This window comes from Tympanuchus pallidicinctus, unplaced genomic scaffold, assembly GCF_026119805.1.
Source record: "Tympanuchus pallidicinctus isolate F22 unplaced genomic scaffold, pur_lepc_1.0 scaffold1, whole genome shotgun sequence".
NCBI classification, from domain to species: domain Eukaryota; kingdom Metazoa; phylum Chordata; class Aves; order Galliformes; family Phasianidae; genus Tympanuchus; species Tympanuchus pallidicinctus.
In genome coordinates this window covers 100,868,970-100,884,491 of record NW_026294618.1, presented here as the reverse complement: position 1 = coordinate 100,884,491, position 15,522 = coordinate 100,868,970, and the positions used below count along the sequence as shown (strand labels likewise).

The 15,522-nt window shown below is 40.8% G+C and overlaps 1 protein-coding gene across 16 annotated transcripts in view; it reads right to left on the bottom strand.

Moving 5' to 3' along the window:
* EHBP1 (EH domain binding protein 1) overlaps positions 1–15,522 on the bottom strand; it is a 196,896-nt gene that overhangs the window by 82,035 nt on the left and 99,339 nt on the right. The gene's annotated exons all lie outside the window — the stretch shown is intronic.

Genomic DNA, 15,522 nt, shown 5'->3' with positions numbered 1-15,522 from the left:
CAGAATTTATTCAGCTGCTATTTTTTTTTTCCTGTTTCAAGTCCTCCAAATAAAAACTGTATTGTCAGATCAATCAGAAAATAATTATTCTGACCAAAATATTGCATGCTAAAGCTAACATTACTAAATGTTTTGACACAAGCTGTGGTGAAAGCTTATTTTGACTTCAAACAACACATTCTGCAGATCATAAACAGAGAAGGCATTCTGACTGAGTGAGAGAGAAAAAGTACAGTTAGAATACAGCAACAGAAGGGACCTGAAAGGGCTTTTGCATCCTATTACATGTACGTAACAAGTGCCACACAGAGAGTGCTGTACAGAGCTGCCAGCCCCTCAACAGACAACTCAAGAGGGCACTTCTGCAGCAAGGACCAGGGCAGCGCCAGGGCTGGATTCATGATTCACCAATCTTTCAACACTATTCAAATCACGAATCCATTTAACTATCATCAACTCCGTGGTGACAAGACAGACGACATCACTGGATCCCTAATACATTAATATCCACTGGATTAAGATTTTTAAGAGATGTTATGCCTTTGAACTGACAGCGTATGAAAGGAAGGAAGCGTTACATTTTAAGTGTCCTTTGGACTCAATTTCTGTGGTTAGGTTAAATAAAATTAAGCACTCGTGAAAGAAAGGCTCTCAAATTGGTCCCTGGATGATGCAATGCTTAACATGCTTCTGGTGTGAGCTGTTAATGATCCCAAACACTCATCTGCAGACAGGGCTAAGAAACACCCGGATGAAGAAGATCACAGCTTTGCAACCAGGAGCACTAGTGCTACCAGAGGGGCTTTGGGGAAGGCATTGACAGCTCTACCTTGGGCTGGGGGATGCACTGAGATCCATCAGACAACCCCGAGGAGAAAAAGGCTTTGGTCAAATGCCAGCACAAATGCAGAAAACTCAGGCTGTACATCATCCTTAGCAAGTCTGATCACGTCCAGGTGTTGCAACGTGCACAGCACTTATCATTCACACATCTCAGCCTCCTGCAATACTTTTCACTGCATGAGCACCTCGGGATAAGTGGAGGAGAGCAAAGAAGGGAGCCTTACAGGGGAATTTCCATGCTTTGGGAAGTGTAAATTAGAGCATTACTACTAGTCTGACAGTAAGTTTGCTAATAAATGTGTAGCAACATTCTAATTGCATAACAAGAGATGAAATGATTATGACAATCGTTGAAATGGAAAGAATAAGGGAAAGCAGAGGCATACGTAAGCTTTGGTAACACGGTGAGCTAGCAGTGAGTGCTGAGCTTCTGGGAAGCCACAGAAGTCAGCACATCTTTCACTTTGTCGCTACAGCTCTAAATAAGGCTCCAGCAGATACTACAGCATTTGTTCTAATACTGGGTATCACTTACAACTTAGACGTACCTTGAAATAATATTTAAAGGTACCTGTAGGATTCTTCATCTTATAGTGTGGGCTCTGGAGATTGCTAGGTAGCAGGAACATGACCCAAGACAAGAGTAGGGAACAAGCAGATGGACATCACTTGAATCATACCCACCTCACCTTGAGAGCTCCTCAGGGGAGCAGTTCAAAGAGCAGTTTTGTCAGCAGCTGCAATAAAACTCATGGACAGCTCAAACAGAAGCACTAGCGAGAGAACAAGTTGATAAATGCATCACACACATCTTACTTTCAATCTTAACTCAGTTTCTCAACAAGTTACAGCCACAAAGTCTCCTAGTATATATAAATACTTTTGCAAAGTCCTTTTGCAATGATTCCTTACAATCTGTTTTATAAAGCCTTGGCACAGTGAGCTGCTCCTGTTTCCCAGCTTGGCTGCATGTGAAGCCTTACACTGCCTCCTGCTTGTCTGCAGGGCAGAAGGGGAGGGCAGTGGGCTCTCAGGAGGAGGCAGGCTGGGGAGGAGCAGTCCCCAGAGCCCCTTCTGCAGCTGGCAGGGATGCTGCATGCTGCCAGAGGGGATGCTGACCCTGCCCACGCACTCTGGAGCGCTCCTGTGCCCCAGACCGTGTAAGAGAAGTGGCTGCAACCCACATACCTACAAGGGGAGGCCAGAGGGGACGTGCTGCTGGAGCCTAATCCAAACAAACATGGGTTGTTCTAAGAGTCAGGGCTGATCTCACTGAACAGTTCCTTGTTTCTGAGGAATCCTCTCATTGAAGAGGACAAAACAGGAACTGAAATCACAGAGGATTTGATCTTCCTCTTACCCCACTTTGACTCAGTAAATACGAAAGTATCTTCCCTGTTTCAATACAGTAAGAAAACTTGGAAGCTAACTTATTTTACAAACCACACAAACCATTTCCAAGCATTTTTCACCTGGACTCTCAGCACCTGACTGCACTCAGCACAGAACCCATACTGTCTACAAAAGCCAAAGAGACAAGAGGAGGTGAAACTGCTAACATCCATTCAAACATAGATGTCCAAAGGTGTGCATTTTTTTCCACTCTTCCACTGTACTGGGCACAAAATATTGGTAAAACTGTGTCTCAAACACAGCAAAAGTGAGAAAAGTGGTGAAGAAGAGTAAGTCACATGTTATCCGGAGCAAAACATTGCATTTGTCTGGGGACTGGTCACAGAACTTGGCTCCTCCAAAAACAAAAATCAGGAAACATCCTTTCTAAAAGGATTACGGTGCGGTGATGCAAATCATTTCATGTCCTGTACATATTACCAGTTCCCTTTGTTGAATGGGTCTTCAGACTCTCCAAATACTTGTAAAAAAAAAAAAAAAAAAAGACTGTTTGTAGTCAACAAAAACTATTTGTAAATAGATCAACAATATGTCCAAGGAGATAAAAAAATAAAAGCACAATAGAAACAATAAAGCAGCTTTATGACAAGAGGTCGCCCAGTTATTTAACATGGTGCAGTAGTTAAGCAGATTCTTGGACAAAACTCTTCAACTGTGATCTGCTAATGCAGCTGTATCAAATTTCTATCTGGATTTTTACAGAGTTTGCACACAGATAGCAAAGGTACAAATAACAGATAGACTTGTGTGTAACAAATAGCCATACTTCTTACACTAACAATATACTGACACCAACTGAATGTATATGCTAAGAAAATATAGGTGCACATACTCGAGGTGTGTCTTCATATGCGAAAACGATTAAGATCATTTGAAACAAGAAAAATACATTCTGTCTTGTAAACAAAAATAATTTTCATAAAACTTTAGAAACATAAAGCATAACATAGGGAACTGAAAAAAAATATGAAGAAATACGAGGATATTTTTATTTCCAAATATTTCAGATAGTGCAATATTTTAGGACGCTTTCAATGCATGAGTGGCTAAGTCGTGTTTCAATTCTACTTGCACTGAAATCAGCCAGGAAACATCATCCTTGTAAAAGACCACAAAAAGATGTGAAGAAGAGCACCGAGACATCCTTGTTGTCTCAGAGGTGCTGATGATGAAGTGGAGAACAGAAGTTTTGCTCAGCCTACCAAAGATAAAGAGACTGTACTCTGACCTGTGCTTCGATCACCCTTTAAAGATGGAAAAGACAATTAAGGAACTAGAAACTGCTCTACCTACCTTACCCCAGTTCATACGCATGGGAATTCAGGTGGGAAGATCTCACTGCCCTGGAACTTGATTCAGAACCAACTAAAGGTCCTCCATTTCTCAGTGCCTTTAGTGGACTCTGCATTGAGTCTCATGAACATGTACAGAAGTCAGGTGTCCAACAGTCACCGCCAACCTGTTCATTCAGAATGTATTTCTATCTTTCTGCTCTTATGAATGTGAGAGCCTTTCACACAACTGTGCATGTGCAGTCAGGGTCAGGAGTTACATGTGAGCTTCACGCAGAGGACAGTGTTTGTCTCAATGGTGAGCTCACAGGAGAAAAGAAGACACTTTCTACAGCTACCGTGGGCACAAATCCACTTGATTCAAACAGCTCTTGGTGCTGAAGATGTTAGGCATGCATATCAAGTTGCTCCTGGTCCTAAAATTAAGCATAACAGCATCTTCACCGAGGCAACAAAAGCTACCGACGAAACCTCTGACACTTGGATCTTCAAGATATTCAATAGCAGGTTTTTTCACTCCCACTCTTTTAGTATCTGCTGGAAGACTCCTTCATTGGGGACAAGATGCGTGTTATGATTACTGAGTTCACAGTGCCATGCTATCAGCTAGCGGGCAGCACACGGTTCTGCTCTAAAGGAGTATCAGAGGAGGAGAATAAGCTGTGTTAGAAGGTGCTTCACCACTCTACATCCTCTGAATCCAAATGATTTTTCTACAAGCAGTAATGTATGTATCTAATCAGTGAGTGTTTTCATCAAGCTCTTAAACATCACAGTTGTTTTTCTAATATATTAAGGGAAACAGTATTTTTTGTAACATTTACAACAGGATTTTCTTAATTACTTTAGTTTCTATTGAGCTCCTTAAAGGCCACTTTGCTGAGCTAGAGCACATGATTTCATTCACAGTTTAAAAGCTTTTCCCATGCATGCTTTTCAAAGCTGATTTGTCTGAATTATATATGAACTATATTTAAAATCTGTGCATTATTCATTACTACAGGCTATGAAGCATCATTTAGGGATTAACACTATCTACTAAACTGCAAAATAGCTCTTGTCAACAATGAAACAAAGTGAGTTCCAAATAATCAGTTGCATTTTTAAAAAGTGAGCCAAATTCTTCTATAACAGTACAAGAACATTTCACTAAATCTACCAAGAAAAAACACGTATGTCCTATTTTTTGACACAGCAACAAACTTAGTTTATCTAATAGGCACACAAAATACAGAACTGTCTAAGATGTAACAGAAAGACTTCTTGCTTTAATTACGTTATAGCCTTTTCTTTCTCTAACAGCCTCCACACAGAGTGCTCACACTGGATGCATTTTGAGATCGATCTATATGCTTCTGCATAGGATAAATCAAATAAAAAAATAATCTGGATTTGCGTTTTGTATTCAAATGACTATGTCTCCAGAGAAACAACATCTCCTTCTCTCCATATTCCATCCACGTAGATCAAAATAACCCAGAAAAAACATGGATCAAAAAATATGTTACACACAAAACCCTTAGATGGCTCACACAGTGACAGTCACAGAGAATACACAGTTCTTCTGAAGGAGTACAAAAATATCTAAAAGCTTGACTTCAGTCAAACCCCGATCACTCAGTTCCTTCGGATAGTTTTGTATTTATTTTCTTTTCTTTTATTCAGTCAATTTTTTTTTAAGGAATTGGTTTTTTCTCCCATTTTTTGCCACCACAGACACTCCCTTTAGGCAACCGTGCATCAACAATCCTCCCACGTTCAAAGTCGGCTACATCTGTTGCTCTTTCCCATTGTTGAAAATTCCTGCCTTAATCCTATTTGACTTTATTCATGCAAAGGTCATCCTGAATTCAACAAATGGAGGAGCGATAGCAAGCACACTGTTGAACATGGCTAAAAAATGCTGTTGTAGAACATGCAGCTAGTGTGCCGGCACTATCTCAGAAGTGCTTGGTTTATTATGCAGGCTCCCAGTCCTCCTGGCTGTGTTGCAATATGAATTGGCAACGTATTCCTTCTAGCACCTCAGTAATACAACGGTTTTCTTCTAACTGGCTTGATTCTCTGTGCTTAAAAAGATTTGCACATACCTCGTATTTGCTTGTGAGTCTGCGTACAACATGGACGTGTAATACCAGACTGTGTCACACTCCCTATGGCTTAGCTCCTGGCATATTAGGCTTCTCTGTTTCTGCTGGTTTTCACTTTTCAGTATACCCAGCTTCACAAATCAATCCTATTTAATTAACCAGGCACTCAAGAACTAACTACGCCCACTATTTTAAATAAATGACGTAAAGTTTCTGACTGTTACACGGCAGGGTTGAACTGCTAATGCCAATGCTTCACTTCAGGGCCACCACTGTACTGCTGATTCATTCATGGAAGCTGTCAATTTTGCTTTTACACTCACTTTTCTTCCCTTCCTACCAACAAAAAAATTAAACGTCACATAACCATGATTTATTCTTATGCATAAGTATCTGACCAAACCAAAGAAAGATTAGCAGGAGCAGTGAATTAGTAACTAAACCAAAGCTAACTATCAGACTGATTTATGGAGATGATTATTTTTGTAATGTGTCCATAACTCATCATGACAGAAGCAGAGGAATATTTATTCATGCACGCTTATTTCCAAGTTGAGGTGCTTGCCAGCCAAGTTGAACCAAACCCACCCTTCAGGCAACCGGAGAAAACAGGCTATTGTTAGTTCAGTTCCTTAACAGAATGACTTGTGGAGGGCCTAATACAGCTTAGAGCCTACTGAAGATTTTAACAATCTGAAACAACTCCACAATAAACTCTAATGTAATAGCTGACAGTTAAATGCTACAGCAACAGCAGCTCAGTCCTGTTGTATTTAGCTCCTCATTAACCTGCAAGGCAACACAGGAAAGAATCAAGTTTACCATTTAAAAGTTGCTCTATACTCTGCTTCTTAAGAACTCTGAGGTTAAGGTGTAAAAACTCTACAGAGAAAGGGTAAGTTTCATCAGATTTTGTTATGATTTTGAAGATTTTGGTTTTGATGGTAATTTTAAAAGTGTCTTGCTTGAGAAGAAGCATTCCTTATTTCTTTTTACCTTTTAGAAAGCAAAGCTTCAACAAAACACGAGTAATAGTCTGTGAAGCCAAGCATGCGAATCAAAGCCTTCCCTGTCCTTTGAAAAGGTTACGATGAATGGCAGTAAGGTGGTTATCCTCTGGTACCTACGCCAGGAGCTGGCCCTGCAGCTCCCTCCCGCCGTAGGAGAAAAGGTAAATAGTTTAAATAATAATAAAAGACCTTCATTGCAGATAAGGATTTTCAGATTACACATCCCCGAAGCTAGCCCAGGTTTTACTTAGAGCTGGTTTTCAAATGCTGCAGCCTGAGCAATGGTGCTTGCACCTAAACCAGCTTATGCCCTGCAAGACTCAACAGTGCCATGAAAACACTGGTGTTTAGGAGCATGAGAGTCTTAGAAACTTGAATGCGCCCAGCAGCTCCCAACTTTCTTATCACAGAATATCCCAAGTTGGAAGGGATTCACAAGGATCACTGGTCCCATCCCCGGGCTCCACACAGCATCACCCAAATGCAAACCCAGTGGCTGAGAGCACTGTCCCAATGCCCCCTGAGCTCCTGCACTGGGGCCGTGCCCTCTGGGCAGCCTGTGCCATACTCACCACCTCCTGGGCCAGAGCCTTTCCCTCATCCCCCAACCCTCCCTTGACAGCCCCATGCTGTTTCCTCGGGCCCTGTGGCTGTCACACAGAGCAGAGCTCAGCGCTGCTCTCTGCTCCCTGTGAGGAGCTGCAGCTGCCATCAGGCATCCCCTCAGCTCCTCTGCTCTGGGCTGAAAAATCCCAGAGCCTCAGCTGCTCCTCACAGCCCTTGCCTGCCAGACCCTTCCCCATCTTTGTAGTTTTCCTTTGGATGCTCTCTAATAGTGTTATGTCCTTTTTGTAACGTGGCACCCAAACTGCAGTGCTGGAGGTTAGGCCACACGGCATGGAGCAGAGGGGACAACCAACTCACTCTACCAGCTGGCAGCACCGAGCCTGGATACTTAAATGACTGATTTCAGGCACTTCTGTGTTCTTATTAAAAGTGCTTAAATTAGACTTTTAATCTCTCTCCCTTCAAGGACAGAAATATTTCATTCAGCTCCAAAGGCAGGGAAGTACAGCCCAGAACAGGCAGCCTGAGCACTCCCAGCCCAAAGTGAATGAAAGCAAAGGGCTCCTCTGACTTCAGCAGCCCTGGAGCAGCTCCTGGATAAGGATCTCTCTCTCATTTGATCAACATTGCACCTGCTGGCAAGGCAGACGGTTGGGCAAGTGACACTCATTCAAGAAGTTCAAACATTTATATAACACAGCCCATACTTACAAGACAATCCCATATTTACATAGGAAACACTGAGGAAATTCTAGCCTTAGTGAAGTTTTTTTGAATAAAATATGAAAGCAGTTATTTTTGTTGCACTTACACACACTGGTGCTGGATTTTATTGACACATAGCAACAACACTCCCCTTCTCTTCACCAGGCAGCATGCTCTATGCTTGCTGGCTTTTCCAGTTGCCTTTAAAGGCCAGAGATGGATTTTCTTTCCACAGAATGGTATGCAGTCTTATGTTTCCAAGATAAAATAAAGCATATAGAGCTACTGCCATTGCATATCTAAAAGACAACACCTTTCCACAAAAGGTGAAATAATATATTATTAAGGTGACAAATCTAAGCGCTGTGATTTCACAGGGCAATTTAAATCTAAATTATGAAAAGTGAAGCTCTGAATATCATAACATTAGTTAAATTACCAAGCATCATTTGCACAGACATTTAGTAGAACTGCTAACTTGTCCAGTCCAGAATTACTGCAGGCATTACCACTTCACTTCAATAGAAGCTACACTGCACCAATAAGGCAGAACTACCTTAAAGAGCAATTACTAAAATTGCAGAAGGAGCCAAGTGTTTACCATCCTCTGAATTACATATATTAATCTGCAATTAAAAATATTTTTCTAGGACAGCCCTGGAGACCTGGTTTCTGCATGCCCACTATTACCAAAGACATACAGAAGAAGCTGAAATACTGAATCAGCAGCACTTCAAGTTGACGGATCGAGGGATCAGAAGTTAGGATATTCCAAAATGATGGTTACATACTCAGCGTTAATTAGCACCCTTTGTATATCTGCATTTTGATGCCATCTTTAAGGGCACTTCTCCCCTAGACCGACCCTCATGAAGAGGGCACAATGAACCACCTCCCTGAACGGCACTACCTATTCCTGTTTTTTCCATATTATTTGTTGTTTGTCCTCATGTGTCATCTGCTGCACACTCCCTGAACCTTGAACTGACAATGGTATCATTAATCTCATCAATGGGCTCTTCTACAGCGTCCACCTTGATGGTATTTTAATCTAGAAGATTACACATTCAATTTACTAGACATCCTCATGAGGTAGCAATCCATTTAACTAAAGAAAAGTGAGGCCCACAACAAAGACAGCTCTAAATTATCAGAAGCTATTGCTTTCGAGTCCTCAGCCACCCAACAGTCAGCCTCAAGGAGTGCTGCTTGTTTTTTCACTCTTCACGCTTACTTTTTCAGCTTCATGGCCCTTCCACCAAGGCAGTGGCTCTGTCAATTTACTCTAGTTGTATCAAGCTGGGATCTCAAAAATAAAACCACAGTCAAAACTTTGGTTCAAGAGATTAGCTTAGCACCAGGGTATTCCTGACAGAAGGAATGATAATACCCACTGCTCCTGGACAGCATTTAGCTGCCTTGTCAGGAAAGTTGTCCCATTCACTGACCAGTGCCTCAACCAGAGCACAACCCAGCCCAGCTCCCTGTGTCCAGCATGTGCCTGAAGGAGTGCTGCAGGGTGACCTGCACATGGCGATACGTCCCAGCTAGACATCACTCTGGTTTATTGCTACGGGTGTTTAGGAACAGGATAAGGTGAGGAAGAGGTCAAAGTTGGAAGGTGTCACCTCCACCTCCAAGCCTGTGTAGATCCCCCACTGCGTGTGGGTAAATTACTGGCTTATCTGCTTTTTAAATTTGAAATTCTGAAGGAAGTATTTCTCCTAGTGGTAGTGATGCTATCCAATGGCATCCAATTGACAGCAGTATGACTTCTTCGTTGTTAGAAAATGGGCACAAAACATTTTATTGGGAAGTGTTGAAAGCAGCAGCTGCAACAAGAAAGCAATTGGTTTCATCTACACTTTCAAGGTATACAAATTGATTCCTGTTGGCAGTAGTCACGGGAATAACATGAGGAAAACAGACATCACCTTCCACTAACTTATTCTAATACATACATACAGCCATTTGCAAGCAGGAGGAGAGAGAAGCAAGGCTGCAGAGAGATGAAATCTCATTTACAATTAACACTTAGAACAGCTGTAGTAACACTTAAAACAGCTGTACATGGGCAAAACAAGCAATTTCCAACTACAAATGAATATATCACTTCGGCAGCCGCAGGACTAAGCAAAAGTCCACTCATAAAACCATGCGTCTCAAGTGAGTGTCTGGATGCCCTTCTGGGTTTTAATGAGTAGAAAGAAGTTGTCACTTCTGCTGGTCTTGTCTGTGGCTGCCCATGGATAGACTACCACATGGTACACACTGCTTCTTCTACCAGTTTTTACAAAAACACCAAAGAGCAAAGCAAAGTTGTTTTGCTGAACAACTCGCTGACATTGATCTTACTCCTCTGTAACCATGAATGCTACTCATGTGTGGCCATGCCTGCACGTTGAAGGGAGAAATGGCTTTTACAACATTTTCCCATTCTTTTCTGCCCTATCATGGCTCTGCTCTTTAGGTCACATACACAAGAATCTGTAAATATTCAATATTCCCATTAAATGTCAATGCCTGCAAATTAGTAGGCAAAGTCTAACTTGCTCACTGGTTCACGTATTCATTAGCCTGGACCTTCAGCAAAATGCAAAAATACTACACTTGTCTTGGAAGTGAATGGAATGGTTCACTCCCTTTTCTAGCATGCCTTCTAACATAGCTGCTTTACATCAAAATACCAGCTAACAGTGAACACAGAAGAAGCACACACCTGGTCAAGCTGACACCATTTAAAATGCATGCAAACAGTAATAAGAGATTGTTTAAGTATGGCGTAAAAAAGGAGTGTCTTTTATTAATACTTAAAAAGCTGTTTAATTTAATGAATTTTCTGTGCTTCAACACTATCTCACCATCTCTCTGTTCACATTACACGTGTGGATTGTCTTTTTTCCCATTAAAAGATAAACTGCCTTAGAGCTGTATGCAAAGACAGATTTTCTCAGAGTGCCTTTTTTTGCACAAGTTGGTTAACAGAAGAAATCTTGAAATTCCACCCACTGTCTCTTGAGTCCTCCTTGGGCTTGATGAACTGCCTGCACAGGAAGTGACAAAGATCTCATGCAAATGAGCTTCACAATTCCTTTGCAACTAACGTGAAGCTGAAAAGGAGCAAACTCATTCAGAAAGACCTTCCAGGAAGTCAGGGAGTGCTGATGTGAATGGATAAATTAAATACTTTTGATACAGAGAGAAAATGAGTAATCTCCTTAATCGACTGTTTGCAATTTAATGTAATTTCTCTGCTTGGCAGCATCACTGCATCTGTGTTTAAGATAAACTCTTCCTACTGTTCAGTCGCATAAGGTTGATAATGCTGAGATAAATACAAGTGAAAAGTAAAGATCCAGAAACAACAGCATTTCTGAACTCTTGGAGAGTAGCACCTGGTACTACACCGATTATTATTTCTCTCCCCTTCCACTAACCTCATCTGAAGTCTATGCTCCATTTCTGTATAAGCAATTTCCTGCATTTAACTACATGTTTGTTCTTGTTCCCTTTAAATGTACATGAGAACTCCTTTCTTTCCCAAGGAGAAATTCATACGTGCTTCTCTCCTTGCTAGTGTGAAGGCAGAAAACATCCCAGATACACAATGGATTATAAAAGGTACTGGATGGAGATGGGTTATTACATGCGATGCAGAAAAAGAATCCGGTAGTTGTGATTACAGCATACCACATTTCCTACAGAAATGTTTCACTAGTGCTTAAACCAGCTAGTTTGCCTGGCATGAGAGAGCAGACTATTGCTGGGCAAACAAAAATTTATTTTGGTTTAAAAAAGAAAACTGGAACTTAAACAAGAATGGTGAAGAACAAAAATGTTATCACTGGCTTCTATTATGTGAATGTAATTTTTTCTTTTCTGCCAGTGTAAAATGTCATTACAAGCTCCTCTCTACAAGCTCCAAGATCAATGCTTGTGGCTTCATAACTATCACCAAAACTGTGACTTTCATAAAGATGAAAATGATTTATACATTAATATGACAGACAAACCTATTTATTACCCTCTCCTGTTGCTACATACTTTCACCAAGTGCTAAGTGTAACCCAAAAGCCAGCTAAACCATCCAAACACAGATTCAACAGAATCCTGAGGACTGAATCCCATCCCATGTCTGTTCACAGTCATTTCTTGCCAGAGAAATGCCTATCACAAAACTCTTGCACTCCAGTCTCCATTTACTGAGATATTCTGGATAGCCTCACATGAAGCTGCGAGATGCAGATTTCTGCTTAATTACAGCTTCACAGTTTGTTTGTCAGTCACCAAGCCATCTGAGATGGCTAACTGTGGAATAAGGAATTTCAGAGTTTGTATTTTCAAATTCCCTGATGACTCAGATTGGTATAAAGAGGTGTGGAAGGAAGATGAGAAAGATTTAAGATACTTCACTAGAAATGCAGGTAATAATATTTAAAAAAAAAACTTTCCTCTAATCCACATATGGCAAATGCTGAGCAAGTACAGTTGGCAAAGAGCTGGCTGGCAAATCATACCCCCTCCTCACCATATGGGATCACTGGGCTATCAGAAGGGCCTTATCAAAGGCAAAATGCTAAAGAAGGTGAGAAAGTGCTTGCTACTCCACAGTTAACTGATTGCTTAAGGAAGCAGTGCAAGGAAAGTATTTGGAAAAAGTCAGATGAATAATGTGCAGAGAGAAGTATGCTTGAAATGGCTGTGGAGACGAGAACCAATGGAATGATCTTACAGCAGCTGAAGAAGTTGAATTAATATGGAAGGAGCAAAACTCTTACAGTGTTCATGACTCTTGCCAATCTAACACAGATCAAAATTCTCAAGTTAGGGCAAGCAGAAGCAGTCTCATCGATACTCTTTTCTCATTTAGGCCAGCCCTGGAGAAGTGGGAGTCACTGTCATGGTTGTTATTATCATTGGCATTGTTATTTTGTACCTTTATACCTAACTCATTCCAGAGAGAACAGAACTCAGGTCCATGTTGCAGGAATTACTAGACAGCATCCACAGCTTCACACACACGTACATCATGAGCTTGGGAACAATCATTTCAGGGAAAAAATAAAGGTTAAATGCTGACTATATTTGTTTCCATGACTTTCCTTCAACCAACAACTACCAACAATGACCAACAATTACCTATGACTATCTGGGCAGTAAGATTTTATGCCAGCCTGACAGTGAGATGAAATCTTTGCTTCAAACTCTAGTTCTACCTTTTTCACAGCTATTAAAATTAACGCCTGCATATTAGTCCCAGGTTCTACCTTTACTGATTGTCAAGTTCTTGAAAGCTAACCAACCCATAACTCTACCATGCAGCACCCTTTATATCTTGGGGTACCTGGCATGATGCTTTGATACCACCAGATCAGAACATGTTTTCTTGGCATCTTCTGCCTACTTTTTTATGAAACTTACAGAGAATTATCTAGTACAACATAAACCTCTGACCAAAAGAACCCACAGGAATTTGATTTCCATGGTGTCAGGAGTAGGGGTAGGGATAATTACCCATGGATGTGATTCCAGGGAAATCTAGAAATAGTATTCAGCTGTTAAAAAAATCATAAAATTCCTCTAGAAGAAAGTCTTCTGCAATACAGAGATACTTTAGCCAGAAGTCTGTTCTCCAATTAGACATATCCATTCATCTGACTAATGACTGCTAAAAATTAATCATTTTACTTTTCTCTTTCATTACCACAGACACTGCTGTTATAATATTAAAAAATATGCACCAAAAAGTCACGCGTGGGAAGTTTGATATCCCTGAGGCAAGAAACACCTTCCACCACTGCTTGGGTAATGGTAAAGTCTCGGATTCAGGGATTCAGGCTATGATGTTTCAACAGCAAACACAACTGCACTTCTGTGGAAGACTTCCTATATCCCCGATGCCAATGCTAGAAGGCTCATTGCAGCTGAATACTGAGCGATGCAATTTGGTGTTCAGCCATACCCTAGGGATTTCATTTCTGGGTGTATACTTAGGAAAATTTCACCCTTTCTTGCCCTACTTCTGAATCCCAGGAACATTTAAATCCTAGGTATTTAAATTCCTAAGAACTTCACTACTATTTTCAAAAACTAATTGCTTTTCTTAACAGAAACATAACTTAAACATAATTTCAAGTATTTGGAACAAGTATCTTGAGTAGGAATCTATCATGTGTCAAATAATCTTTCAAGAGTAATTTCCACTTAATAACAGATGTTAGCACCAGCATTTATATGTTTTGTGTTCAGCAAATGTGATAAGAATGAACTACAAATACTCTACCAAAGAAAGATGAAGAGAAGCATTTTAGGGGTCTTTTTCTTTAATCTCCAAAGTTCTAACATTAAGGTGGTGTTTCTGGATTCAATACACTAGCATTGCTGCTCCACAATCATTTCCCACGAAGACAACCAAGACAGGGAATCCAACATGTTGGAACATTTGGGATCTGGTTACTGTAATGCAGAGGCTTTCTGTGCACAGGTAACTTGGACAAATCACATCCTAAGTTCAGTTACTTAACCTCCTCTTTTACCTACATTACCCCCACGGGCCTACTCCCCCTACACAAAGTTTTGTGCCAAGTTCATGGTTGTATAGTTCCCGTGCCCTTTGATTGGAGTTTTTTCACAGTTGCTAAATGCTGCCACTGTTGTTGGGTAATAAACAAGTTATCTGTGCCAACACTCCAGGTCCTACCGGGGTACTACTTTGTTCAGGTATGAGGAAATTATTTAATTTTCTTTTCTTTTGCAACGGCAGTGCTTTTCAAATTTCAAGCAACATTCCAAGTAAAGTGCTTTTGATCTACAATTATTAGATCATCTTGGATCAAAACAATTCAAGCACAGAAAAAGAGATTTAGTGAAAGCTTTCTGATTTATAAGCATCGTGCAACACTTTGGTATACCCAGTGAGTGAAACTTTCCAATCTAGCTGTAATGTAATAAACCCAGACACTGTGCCTGCTCTGGAGCCTTCCCTAATGGTCTCACATCTTTCAAAATCCTGTGAAAAAAATTAAAGCTTTCCTGAAATGCAGGTCAACATAAAATTTCATCTTCCCCCATGACCGTAATGAATATTTCAGTTTTAGTACTTGGAGCTTCACTATTCTCAGCTATTGCTTCCATGGCAAAGAGATGGGCTGCAAGCAGGTAGGCGCCAAAACACTGGGAAGTAACACCCTACATAGTTGCAGAAGCTGCTTGGCTGCGTTCATAACAATCCAGACTTTTCAGCAGCTTCAATCCTGCATCTTTTCTTAATCAATTTCAGCTTTCCAACAATCTAAAACAGCCACAGTAATTGAGCACAGCAGTACAACATTATTCTGTCACAATGAAAACATGAAATAAGGCACAGAAATATTTCCTTGGAAGCAGATCTCTAAAAAAGAAAAACAAACCAAATCAAAAATACCAGAACAAACAGAAAACAACACCCTCTCAAACAGTGACCAATGGGGGTACAACCTCCATCAAGCGAGTGGATAAAATCTCCACAGAATTCTCTTCTCTACCTGGTAGTACCAGAATGCTTTACTTTGGCTGCTTTGCACTGACCTGAAGACCACACTCTACCAAAAACTGAATGAAATG